The sequence below is a fragment of the Dermacentor variabilis genome, chromosome 4 (genome assembly GCF_050947875.1).
Source record: "Dermacentor variabilis isolate Ectoservices chromosome 4, ASM5094787v1, whole genome shotgun sequence".
NCBI lineage: Eukaryota > Metazoa > Arthropoda > Arachnida > Ixodida > Ixodidae > Dermacentor > Dermacentor variabilis.
This window is the reverse complement of record NC_134571.1, coordinates 235,424,596-235,436,599: the sequence shown is the minus strand read 5'-3', so window position 1 is coordinate 235,436,599 and position 12,004 is coordinate 235,424,596. Positions and strand designations below refer to the sequence as shown.

The 12,004-nt window shown below is 46.7% G+C and overlaps 1 pseudogene; it reads left to right on the top strand.

The window, feature by feature from the left end:
* The first annotated feature begins 2,933 nt into the window (after positions 1 to 2,933).
* Positions 2,934 to 4,990, top strand: LOC142578164 (uncharacterized; annotated as a pseudogene).
* Positions 4,991 to 12,004: the final 7,014 nt, after the last annotated feature.

The following is a 12,004-nucleotide window of genomic DNA, read 5'->3' as shown; positions in this document are numbered from 1 at the left end:
GCAGCGCCCCCTAATGTTGATTTGAGATGCGAATAGCCCCACTCGCTCTCGGCATCTTTTGCCGGTGACAGGCGTCACTCCAAGCCTGTAGATGTGCAGTGGAGGAGGTGAATTTCAAGCCCACCATCGTAAAAAAAAGGAAACTTCTTATAGCGGGGTTCGAACTTCCGCGTATGGCAACCGAGCATTCGATATAGCTCAGTCAGCTAATCCCACATGCGGCGAGGCTTCCTTTTCGCCGAAAAGTACAGCCCCGAGGGCCCTATGGGCCTAAAAATTTCCTCGATTTGTAGCTGCTCGCGATGGGTAATTCAATATAGAACGATTTCTAAACGGTTCTGGCCTCGTAGTTTCGGAATCATCCGTGCCCAGCAGGCCGAGAACCCGGCTACGTGCGTCGCGGCCCCGAATACTCTCAAGTTCAACAAATGGCCACAGAGGGCGAAAAAATCGACCGCGCGGCGCTGCTAAAGAAACAGGCATAGTACACCAATTAAAAGCGTTCCCCATTGAGTGCATTATCTCCCGCTAGAGGCGCCGTGGTAAGCGCAATTTTGTGGAAACATTTTGCTTGTTTGGATTTTGTGGCGAATGGACGTGCTTTTCGGGGCTCCGTGGCGGCGACGAAATCATAAGTTTTTCTGCATGCTTTGAGCTTGCTTCTGTTTTTTATTTGCTGATTTTTTGCCTTTAAGTAGTAATTGGGGGGTTTTCTTTTTCTTTCATTTTTTTGTCTCTCGTATTTCGGGTGCGCGGGTGTGCTTCGTGTACATTTGTTTTTGCAGGATGGTTACAGACTCCTTCCGTGCCACGTGCTTCAACACGTGCAGCCGGGTGGGACGTTGAGTGTTTGTAGTCTCTAAATGGTAGCTTGGAAGTGGCAAGACAAATAGCTATTAGTGGTTTTACTGAGCGTGGCCTCGTGGTTGAGCGCCTGCGAGAGCGTGTCATACCTTCGGTCTCCGCGGCATTGATTGTTTTAGAATCAGTGGTGAGAGTTGCTTTGCGACATTTCCAGTATTTGGATCCTGTGCGTTTCGGTTTTCTGTGCTAAAAGGCACGCGCTCTGCATTGATATAGTATTATATATAGTATTTGCATCAGTAGTACCATTATTATAGTATTGTAGTACTTGCAAAAAGCTGTGCAATACATGGCGAGAAAGACGGGAAAGCAAGCAGTGCGCAGGGGGTCCCTCAAGGCAGATGAGGAGACGGATGAGAATGGAGAGAGCATCGAATCAACCGGCACACAATGTGATGTTGATAATAGGCTGCAGAAAATGGAGGCTTTCCAGGAAGAGCTTCTATAACAGGTGCAAGAGCTCAAAAATGAGCTAAACAGGGAGCGTGATGCACGGAAGGTAGTCGAAAAGAGACTTGAAGCAGCCGAGGAAAAGCTGAACAGGGCCGCCATTGTGAACGAAAATGTGCGTGACAATGGAACGCAGACCCCCGACGCGACAGGCGAGGGGGGTGGGGGGAGTGTCAGAGAAATACGCGGAACGCATGCAGGGTGATCAAGAGTTAGCTGGAAAGAGCGGCACCTACCTTGAGGCCGCCACGCGGAAAAAGCAGGAGCCCAGGGGACAATGCCCCTTGTAGAGTCCGAATCCCGCGGAAAAGGACAAAGGAAAGCAGGGCGAGGTACGAGAGATTGAAAGGGTGATTATCGCTGGTGACTGAAACCTGGCTGGGTGCTCAAAAGCAATTGTGGAGAGGGTTCAAGACGACAAAATAGTGGCGGTAGGGACATTTTCAGGGCGGACAGTGGGTTCTGTCATGGAGCGAGCAAAAAAAAAAAGCTCGCAGAAAATGCCCACGTGCGCAACCTTGTCATTGTAGCAGATGGGCTAAATGACGTCCTAAACCGGAAAGGCCCAGGGCTAGGACAGCGCTTGGCGAAGGGGGTGGACGACTTGCGCGAGCTATCCCCTCAGGTGCAGATCGTGGTGTGCACGGTGCCGGAGGTGCCTGTATGTGACAGTCACGTACAAAGAGCCGTAGTGGCTGCTAAAGAGGCAATATGGAAAATGAGCCGAGAGAAAGGCTTCGAGGTTGTCGAAGTAAACAGGGAAGTGAGAAGTTGTGGTGGTTTTAAACGAGACGGGATCCACTTCAATTACAGGCTGGCACGAGAAGTTGGCTGGTGACTTGGTGGTCGCGCTGTTGCTTTTTTAGGGGGCCCGAAGGCACTCAGGAGGTCAGAGTAAATAGTAATGAAGAAGGTCCCCTAGGGGAACATCAGAAGAGCATCGCCGTCGAAAACAGGAAAACGAGGAAAGCAAGAAAAAGAGCTCGCCATGCAATAGGCTACATGAACATGCAGGGCGGCAGAAGAAAGGAAACGTGGGCAGATATTGAGGAGCACTTACATAGAGAACAAATAGGGGTGTATGCGGTTACAGAAACGCACCTTAGAGACTCAGAAGAGCCGCCAGTTATTGAGAATTATGTCTGGGAAGGGTGCAACAGAACTAAGTCGGAAAAAAGGGAGGGGGAGTCGGAATGCTCATCCATCAGGGAGCAAAATGGAAAAGAGTAAATTCACAATGTCAAGAGCATCTTTGGTTATCAGGTACAATGAGTGGGAAAGAAACTTGGCTGGGCGTTGCGTATTTGTGGACCGGAAAAAGTTGCACAGAGAAGAATAAAGAGTTAGTGGAATGCATAAGCGCTGATATTAGAGAGTTTTAGAATTGGGGGCGCAAGGCACTGGGCCCCCAAGCCGCGTTGCGTCGGTTGCTCTTGGGTTTAGATGAGCAGCAGAGTTTGAGGATTGGGTCGAACGCAGACAGCGTTGGGTTGAGCGCTCGGGACGCCGCAGTGTGGAAAATAGAAAGGTGCTTGAAAGCAAAAAAAAAAATGAACCTCTTTTCATACAAGGGAAAACGAACAGAATGCATTTTTGAGCAAAAAGAGAGAACAATAAAATGTAAGAAACGTAATCACTGAGTTAGTACCGGTTAGTGTTACGACTTAGGTGTGCAATTATAAGCCAAGCAAAGCCAATCGAAGCCAAGTGCTTTTAGTTGGTGTTTTCTTGTGACGCACTGCGAAGCTGCGAGTTCACCCGCGTAAAATGGCAAAAATCAGTCGACGTACAGCAAGTTTGCTCTGCGACCATCTGCTGTACGCTGATTTGAGTTGGGCTGACATCGAAGACCTCTTTCTACCGTTGCCAGAAGCGACTTACCGACGACATGGCCGGCGGCAGTATACGTCTCGCAAAGGATGGCTCGACGTCGGAAATATTGAAGATGACGTCTTTCGGAGAATGTTCCGTTTTGAGAAGGCAAATATTGATGAATTGTTATCTGCTCTCTTAATTCCCAATACGATTGAGAGCATTCAGGGAGTACAAGTATCCGGTAAAGAAGCTCTCCTGATTGCCCTCCGGCGACTCGCATATCCTAATAGGTGGAGCGATTTAGAAGACGTTTTCGGACGACATACCTCCGTGATGTCCAGCATAGTTGCCTCTGTCTTCGGCCACATTGAGATGACCTTCGGTCACCTCCTGTCCTTGACAAATCATCGTTGGCTGAACCTTGCCAACATCGCTCTGTTTTCTCAGGTACGTACACGCTGTTGCATTAAGGTTAAAACACGTACGTTATTACGATTAGGTTAGCGACTGTAGCCGTCGTAGGATACTGTAAAAACAATGTTTCTAACCTTAGCTTTTTGGTAATTTCGCTATGAAAGATTTTGACAGACTGCCGTTAAAATGGAAGTGTACAGACGGCTCTTTACCTCGTTTCCTCTGACAAATATGTCACACGAGATAGGAAAGTCACCTATAGTGTATGTACTTTCTTGTTATGCATTTTCCAGTACAAGCAGTTGTGACGCGCCTGTTGCCCTAGTTGTTGAAATCTTTTTAGTAGAGCAATATTGCAATAAATACTGCTGCAACAATAATCTTCATTCTGAATTGCAGGCTGTGCATGATCGAGGTGCGCCTTTGACTAATTGCTGGGGTTTCGTCGATGGAACTGCCCGACCGATCTGCCGACCAACATACAACCAGCGAATGTACTTCTCCGGGCACAAACGGGAGCATGTTGTCAAATATCAGGCCATTATGTGTGCCAACGGCATCGTCTGCGACCTTGCCGGCCCATATTTAGGCCACAGGCATGATGCAGGTAAATCAAAGGCCCCTCATTTCTTCGTTCCCAGCTGCATTGTTCACACACTTGTGATATGATCGCCCAGAAAGATAATTACACACGTGTATTGAGTGCAGTTTCTGCGAAGCACATTTTAAGCATAACTGTTTTTGACATGCAACTCCATAAATAATAATTCAACTTTCATATTAAGGCCTGCTCCTAAATCTAACCTTCGCTTTGAAACAGCAAGGTGCAACATTCTGTGACTCATTATGTTAATTCCTAATTGGTTCTCTTTTGCAGGAATACTTCGGGAAAGCGGGCTGTATGAGAAGCTTCTCCAGTTGATGCAGGGCAATACATTCACTATATACGGTGATCCTGCGTACCCCCTCTGCTCATGCGGCCATATGCTGGTGCACGTCTGAATGAACAGCAGCAAGAATTAAATACTGCCATGAGCACTGTAAGGCAGTCAGTAGAATGGGGATTCGGCAAGACGATCAGTCTGTTTGCCTTCTTGACTACAAAAAAAATCAGAAAGTCTTTCTCCAGAATGTGCCACAAATGTACAAAGTAGCAACGATTTTAACCAACTGCCACACTTGCCTTCATGGCAACCAAGTGGCAATGTTCTTTCACCTTTGTCCTCCTCCTCTGAAAGAATACCTTGTGTTACATAACAGCTGAGAGAGAAAAGCTGGTATGAATATTGTTTATTTGTCCTATTTAAACAATAAATGAACTTTGGCTCATGTGGACTACACAGTTTGAAGTTGTAGTGCAACCAAAACGCAATTATGTTGCTGGAGCAGGAAGCTTTCCAAATGTACAGTATTCACAAATAAACATCTTTTCTGTGAAGAACCAAAAGATTTATTTTCCTTTATTACTCAGCAATTCCTTTAAAACATCAAGCAGAGCATTTTGTTGGGTCCTAAACATATTTCTTTCTGCTTCGCGTTCCCTTTGTAATGCAGCATGTTCTTCTTTTTGAATCCTCCTTTCTTCAGCGCGGTCTTCTACTTGCGCTCTCCATTCAGCAATGTGTTGCTGTAGTTTTGCCTGCTCGTGAAGCAGTTTCCTCTCTTCCAGCTCCAGGCGCCGCTCTTCTAGTGTGGCATCTCTTGCTCTCGTTGAATGTTCATACCGCAGCCTTCGCTCAAAAAAGGCAAGATTGCCTTCGGAAGGAGAATTGGCAGCTGTAATTGAAAGCACACAATTGTTACATATCCCTCTTCGAACAGCTCATAACAAGTATAAGACGCCCTAAAGTGTGTTAACGTAAGTAATCAAGTTCCCTGTAACGTTCACCCTTTGACATTAAAAATTTACCTGCACAATAACATGGAGCCCAATATCCCGCATGGAGTCATAAAAGCGGAACTGTGTGTTATAAGTGCACTCATGGACTACTTTTCAAGATATGTGTGGGCTAATTATGAACACATGACCAAATGACTGTTTGCTGCAGCATCAAATTATTCTGAATAACATCATAAAGGTGACCTGTGAGGCATTATGAGGGGAAAAGGCTAACACTGATTTGCATAAGGCAGCACAGATATTCAGTGCAGAATGTTCAACACAGAGGAGAAAATTGAGTCTCCTGCCTCTTTTCCTTTGCTGGGTGCTGCTCCTGGCGTGCATATGATTGCTGGGGTGGGCGTTCAATGGTGGAACTGCAATCCTCCTTCCTCCTTGTGTCAAACAGCCTGTGTCGGGATTGGACTGTGGTCCAGGCGACTCAGTGCCATTTGGGAGGCTGACAGCTGGAGGTTGCGGCTCGCTGTCTTGCGGTAGTGGAGAGGTGGCGTCTCCTTGTGGGCTGCTTGGGTTAGTGTATATTACTACACTTGGAGTACTTGGAGGCGTCACATCTGCATAATTGCCACTATATATGCTATTTAGAATTTGTGACGCCTCCGTGGGCTGAAAATCTTCCATGCCTGCAAAGAGAGCGAAAGTATGATTAGCATTTCACATTGGTTTATTATTCATGTAGTCATAACTACATAACCTTTTAATCGTTTAAGGTAAATCATACTGGATGCAGTAGCTAAACAAACGTTTATTATATACAAACTGATAATTTGCAGGATACATGCTGCTGCTTAACAAAATGCTGCAACATACGATTAGGTACAAGCATATTGCAGCATCACACTTCTCATTCCATCTTCATTATTTGATTGAAAAACATGCATTACCGTCCTCTTCTGCAACTTGGGTACAATGAGCTGCTGCTGCCGTATCCCTTGTTTGGGCTGCAGCCAATCTCTCAAAATTTGCAGCTCTGCGGTCAGTTGGAGTCCCAGGTGGTACGTCAGGCTGCATTCGAGCAACTACCTTTTTCAAGGTGGTTCCTCTAATAACATATCCAAATTCCTTTGCAAGGGCTAAAATTTCTGTCAGAAGCTACTCTTTTTCGGCATACTGCTCCTCGGTTCCAGACCTGCAATAATAGATAGTTAGCTACCTATAATTTCTGTACGTCAGATACTTTCTTTAGACTTGTTTCACTATTGTGTTAACCCTTTGGGAGTCACTGACGTAATATATGGCGCTGCGAACAAGTCTCAAATGGTCGATGCCGTTATTTACGGCAGTATCTGGATGTTTCAAATACGTGCCAATTTTTCAACTCTTTTTCTAACCCTTGGTAGTACCCTGTAGGGACGCAATAAATATTTTTCTGACGCCGTCGGCCTTGTGTTTCATTTCCCGGCGCGTCGACTACCGCTCATGTATCCGGCGTATGCGGGCGCGCGGCGATTAGTGTCGAATTCGTCTCACGGGCGGTTTTCCTTTGTTGCGCTGGCAAAAGCTGATATCTTACTGGTTTCTAATCCGTTAGAAACCATAGTGCCGTGATTACAGCTGTTCAGAGGTGGGCGCCAGCATATACAAGTTCCAAGGAGTTCCAGAGGTGGGCGCCAGCATATACAAGCATATACAAGACAGGGGAAGCGGATTCGCGTTACTCTCCCAAGATTACGGAGGCAGCATATCGAAGGCAAATAAACATTACATAAGGGCAAGCAAAGCACACAGCTAACCTGCGCCTACTGCAAGCGAAAGAAGTTGTGCAGTAAAAATGTACTTACTTTTTCAGATTTGCAGTATCTTTGTGCAAGAACTGTGCCATGAGCAACTCGCAGCGGTTGCGTATCGACCGCAGCGAAAACGTCTTGCCTGTGGCCTCTGCAAGATTTTTCGCAACCTGCGGCCACAACCTGGCGTCTTGAAACGGATTGGTTCCCAGTACTTCTCGCAATATGCAGAGGTCATCGCCTGTAGTAAAGTGCGAGCGCGCGTACGACGTCCTCGGAGCAGCCATGCTTGGCGCCTGAGAGACAACTGCTTTGGATGGCTGCGGCTCGTTCGGCTCTTTTGGCTATCTCGCGATATCTCGTCACCCGCGAGGGCGGCCCAAGACGGCTTGGGGGCCCACGCTAGTTTTCGATTCTTGGGCCTTGGGTTAACGCGAACGCAAGAACCCAAGACTGGCGTGGGTTCTGCGCATGCGCACTTGTGGCGCGCAATTTTCTTGGGTGCCCAAGCCGCTTGGGCCCCCAATTCTAAAACTCTCTATTAAGGGTTTCAGGAATGGTGCTGAAATTGTCCTATTAGGTGACATGAGTGCCCACATACAGGATTTAGATGGCTATAGAGACAATAACGGGAAGTCAATGCTAGACCTTTGTGAGCAACATAACCTCGTTATTTTAAACACAGAGATTAAGTGTGCAGGGCACATCACGTGGGAAGTGGGAAACCGACAATCAACCATTGATTACAGTCTGATGACCGAAGGAATTCATGATAAGTTGAGAGAAATGGTTATTGATGAGGAAGGGCATAGCTGCATAGCGAGTGACCATAAACGCATCATTTTAAAAATGGGATATGTAGTTGGGAAAGAAAGCAAGGAGCACAAAACGGCCTGTCCAACTTTGAACGCTGAACAAATAGCAAATATAGTCACTAGAGTCGAGGAAGAACTTGGCAAATGGCCAAGTAATGAGTGGGAATATTGTGGGCTTCTAAGTGTAATAACGACAGAAATACGGAAAGAGAAACAACATGTTCGTTGGAAAGGAATAAAGAAACCGAAAAGCTGGTGGAACAAGGAGATACGAGAAGCGATCGCCGAACGACAGAAGGCATCTCGAGAGCACAGGCAGGCAAAGAAGGCACAGTTTCCGCAGGATGAAGTAACCAGTAAATGGGAAATATACCGAGAGGAAATGTCTATCTTCAAATACTGGTGCAAGCAAAATTAAAAGATGAAGTGAACGTTGGTTGTCAGAAATACGTGAGAAAAAGAAGGCCGTACCTAGAATATTTTGGAACCACATAAAATTATTAGGCAGGAAGTCAACAACAATACAAGATATCCTAGACGAAGATGAAAACAGACTGTAAGGAGAAGCGGCAATAAATTACATCCGAAAAGTAACAGCCGAATCTTTCCAAGGCAATGACGAGGTTGTATTTGAAGAAAGAAAGAGAATGAAAGAGACCCAAGTGGAAAAGGAGCTGGTGCTGACAAATTTAAACTGGAAGAAAGCGGAAGAGAAAATTCCTAAGCGCACAGCCACAGGGCTATACGAGGTTCCCGTTAGGCTGATTAATGAACTAGGACCAAAAAGTAAGGAAGCTCTGGTGAAAGCAGTGGAAAAAACTTTAAAAGATAGACGGATACGAGACAGTTGGCGACAAAGTAGAATGAATATTATTTATAAAGGTAAGGGGGAGAAAGACAGAATTCACTTGTATAGACCGTTGACCATTACATCGGTAATATACAGGCTAGCAATGCAGGCAATCAAATTAAAGCTTCAAGCATGGGCAGAGAATAATGGCATTTTGGGAAAGCTTCAGAATGGCTTCAGAATAGGTAGGCGTTTGGACGATAACTTGTTTGTTCTTACTTAGTGTATTGAAATATCAAAAACAGAAAGCAGACCGTTGTATGTGGCCTTTTTAGACATTACAGGAGCCTACGACGACGTGGACCGCAACATTCTGCGGGATATTCTGGAAGGGGAATATTCTTAGGTAACGATTGTCTACAGCGTTTGAGAGAGATTTACCTTGAAAATACCGTTTGCGTTGAATGGGAAAAGATGAAGAGCGAGGAGAAAGTTCATATCAACAAGGGACTGAGGCAGGGGTGCCCTGTATCCCCGCAGCTGTTTATGATGTACATGGTGAGGATGGAGAGGGCTCTAGAAGGAAGTAATATCGGGTTTAATCTCTCATACAAACAGGCGGGTACAGTAGTACAGCAGCAACTCAGGTTTATTTTATGCGGATGACATTGTGTTGCTAGCTAATAAGCAAAGTGATTTGCAACGTCTGGCTACTATCTGTGGACAGGAAGGCAATAATTTAGGTTTGAAATTTAATGTTAGAAAATCAGGTGTCATGGTATTCAATGAGAACATTGAACAGACAGTGGAGATACAGGGCCAAGAAATACCTCGGGTAACAGAATACAAATACCTTGGTATATGGATAAACGAAGGCAATATATATATGCAAACACAGGAAAAAACCATAACAGTAAAGGGGAAGAGAAATGCAGCCACAATAAAGCACAGAGCGCTATGGGGATAATAGGTACGAGGTCCTCCGAGGTATGTGAAAAGGTGTAATGGTTCCAGGACTTACTTTTGGAAATGCAGTTGTTTGCTTTAAATCAGGGGTACAGTCAGGACTCGAATGGAACCAAAGGTTTGTGGGCGCTCACGGGAAGACTGTGGGCAAAGCATTGGGCGCTCACGGGAAGACTACAAATGAAGCTGGGCAGGGTGATATGGGCTGGACTAGTTTTTAAGGGAGGGAAGCTCGCAGTAAAATTGAGTATGAAGAACGACTGAGGAATATGGAAGAAAGTAAATGGGCTGGGGGAGTGTTGAGGTATCTGTACAGGAACAACATTGATTCACAGTGGAGGAAAAGAACTAGGAAGCTCACCAGCAAGTAAGCGGCCTGTGGGGTGGGTAACACAGCAACAAAGAAGGTCAAGCGGAAAGTCAGAGAGGCTGAAATAATCTCATGGGTGACGGCAATGAAAAAGAAACCTGCCATGAGTAACTACTTAAGAGGAAAAAACAAAATCAGGAAAGAAACCATTTATGATTACTCAAAGGGAAGCTCATTACTTTTCGAAGCGTGATCGGGATGCCTTAGAACACGCACCTGTAAAGCAAAATATAAGAAGGAAGTAGAAGCATGTGCTTGCTGCGGTAAAGCTAGGGACACGACGGAGCATGTTTTATTAGAATGTGAAGACGTCTACCCAGCGGTCGATTTAGGCACCACTGGCGTCCTTGAAGCCCTTGGGTTCAGCGGGAGCAGTGGTAAAGCAAACAGGTCCGCAATATACATTAGTAAGAGGCGATTGGAGGGTTGGTGGAAGAAAAGTAGGGAAACGACAATAGACGGAGACGTACAAAAGCACAGATCGCAATACGGGATAAAAAAATTTGGGCATGGTAGTTCATAGTGTTTTTTTCGTTTCTTTTTTCATTGTTTAACCTATGTGGGAGATTGGGCAGTACCTAGGTGGGACATTGGGCGCAAGAGCTTTGTGGCGCAAACCACCGCCCCGTTCCGAAGGAAACGCTCATAACATCCGTCCGTCCGTCCGTCCGTCCGTCCATCCATCCATCCAAACTTTGTTGCTTTTTTGCTTTGTCATTTACAAACTTTGTTGCTTTTTTGTCATTTTAAACGCGAAGAGCGCTCAGCATCATTGACCTCCCACGTGATCTCTGGCCTAGATTTAAAATTGGTACCGGTATGTTCACGTTGACGGCAGGTACGGATTCTTTGGTTCGTACATCGGTTGGTTATTTTGTGCTAAAACCAGTTTATTGTGCTTCGATATCTGACGTTTTTTAACTTGGGGTGTAAGCCCGAAAGCTAGGTTTCAGTCGTGAGCCATGTGGAACACGTCTGCATCGAAATGGGAGCCGGGTCCTGCTGCGACTGGGGAGTCGTTTAACATCGCTGCTTCAATCGCTATGTAATTTATTCGTCTCGTTAACTTACAGGCGGAGGCAAGTTAACGAACTAGATGCTGCTTTACATATGGGCAGTCAGGACCCTCCGTTGCGGTTTCCGAAGTAAACTTTCAGTTGCAAGGCCATCATTATACACACATTCACGAAAGAGAAAGCGATATCGGAACGCGCGGCACATTTTAGAGCGCAGCTCTTTGGCGTCCGTTCCTGGGTTTCGCGTCGTCGTCGGCGTTGTCGTCGGCCTCGTAACCAGCTCCGCCCCCCTTTCATCCCCCCAGCGCTAGCAGCGACCGACTGATACCGCTGGATGCCGCTGACGCCGCTAGAGAGTCAAGATAACGTGACTGCATAGAACACCGTCGCCGCCATGCAGAAAGAGGAGGAAAGGGTCCCCCCCCCCACCTGTTCTTGTGTGGCGGATAGGGTGCTCTTCAGTTGCCGACGCGCCGGTTATTTCACGTAGGCCCCGGCACGTCGACGAATACGTGACCACCTTCCCACGGCTACACCTGGTTCTTAGCGCTGCGGAAGCGAGGGTATCATATTGTTTGTGTCGGCATCGGCGGCGTTGTCCCTGAAACCAACTCCGCAGCTGGGGTTGGCTCACTATCGGCGTCAGCGGCATCAGTCAGTCGCTGCTATCTCTTCCCTCCTCCCTTTATCGTGTTGTCCGCTTGCTGCGCGCGCTTGTGCCCCCATCGTTTGCCGCTGGGTGTACACGCCGCCCCCCTCCCCCCTCTTCCTGCGAGTCTCCGGTTGTCAAAGCGCCGGCTCGAACTTAATTCCTTTCTTCGCTCCTCCTCCAATGCAACCCCTGTGCGGTGGCAATCAGAGAGCCAGATCGGTGGCG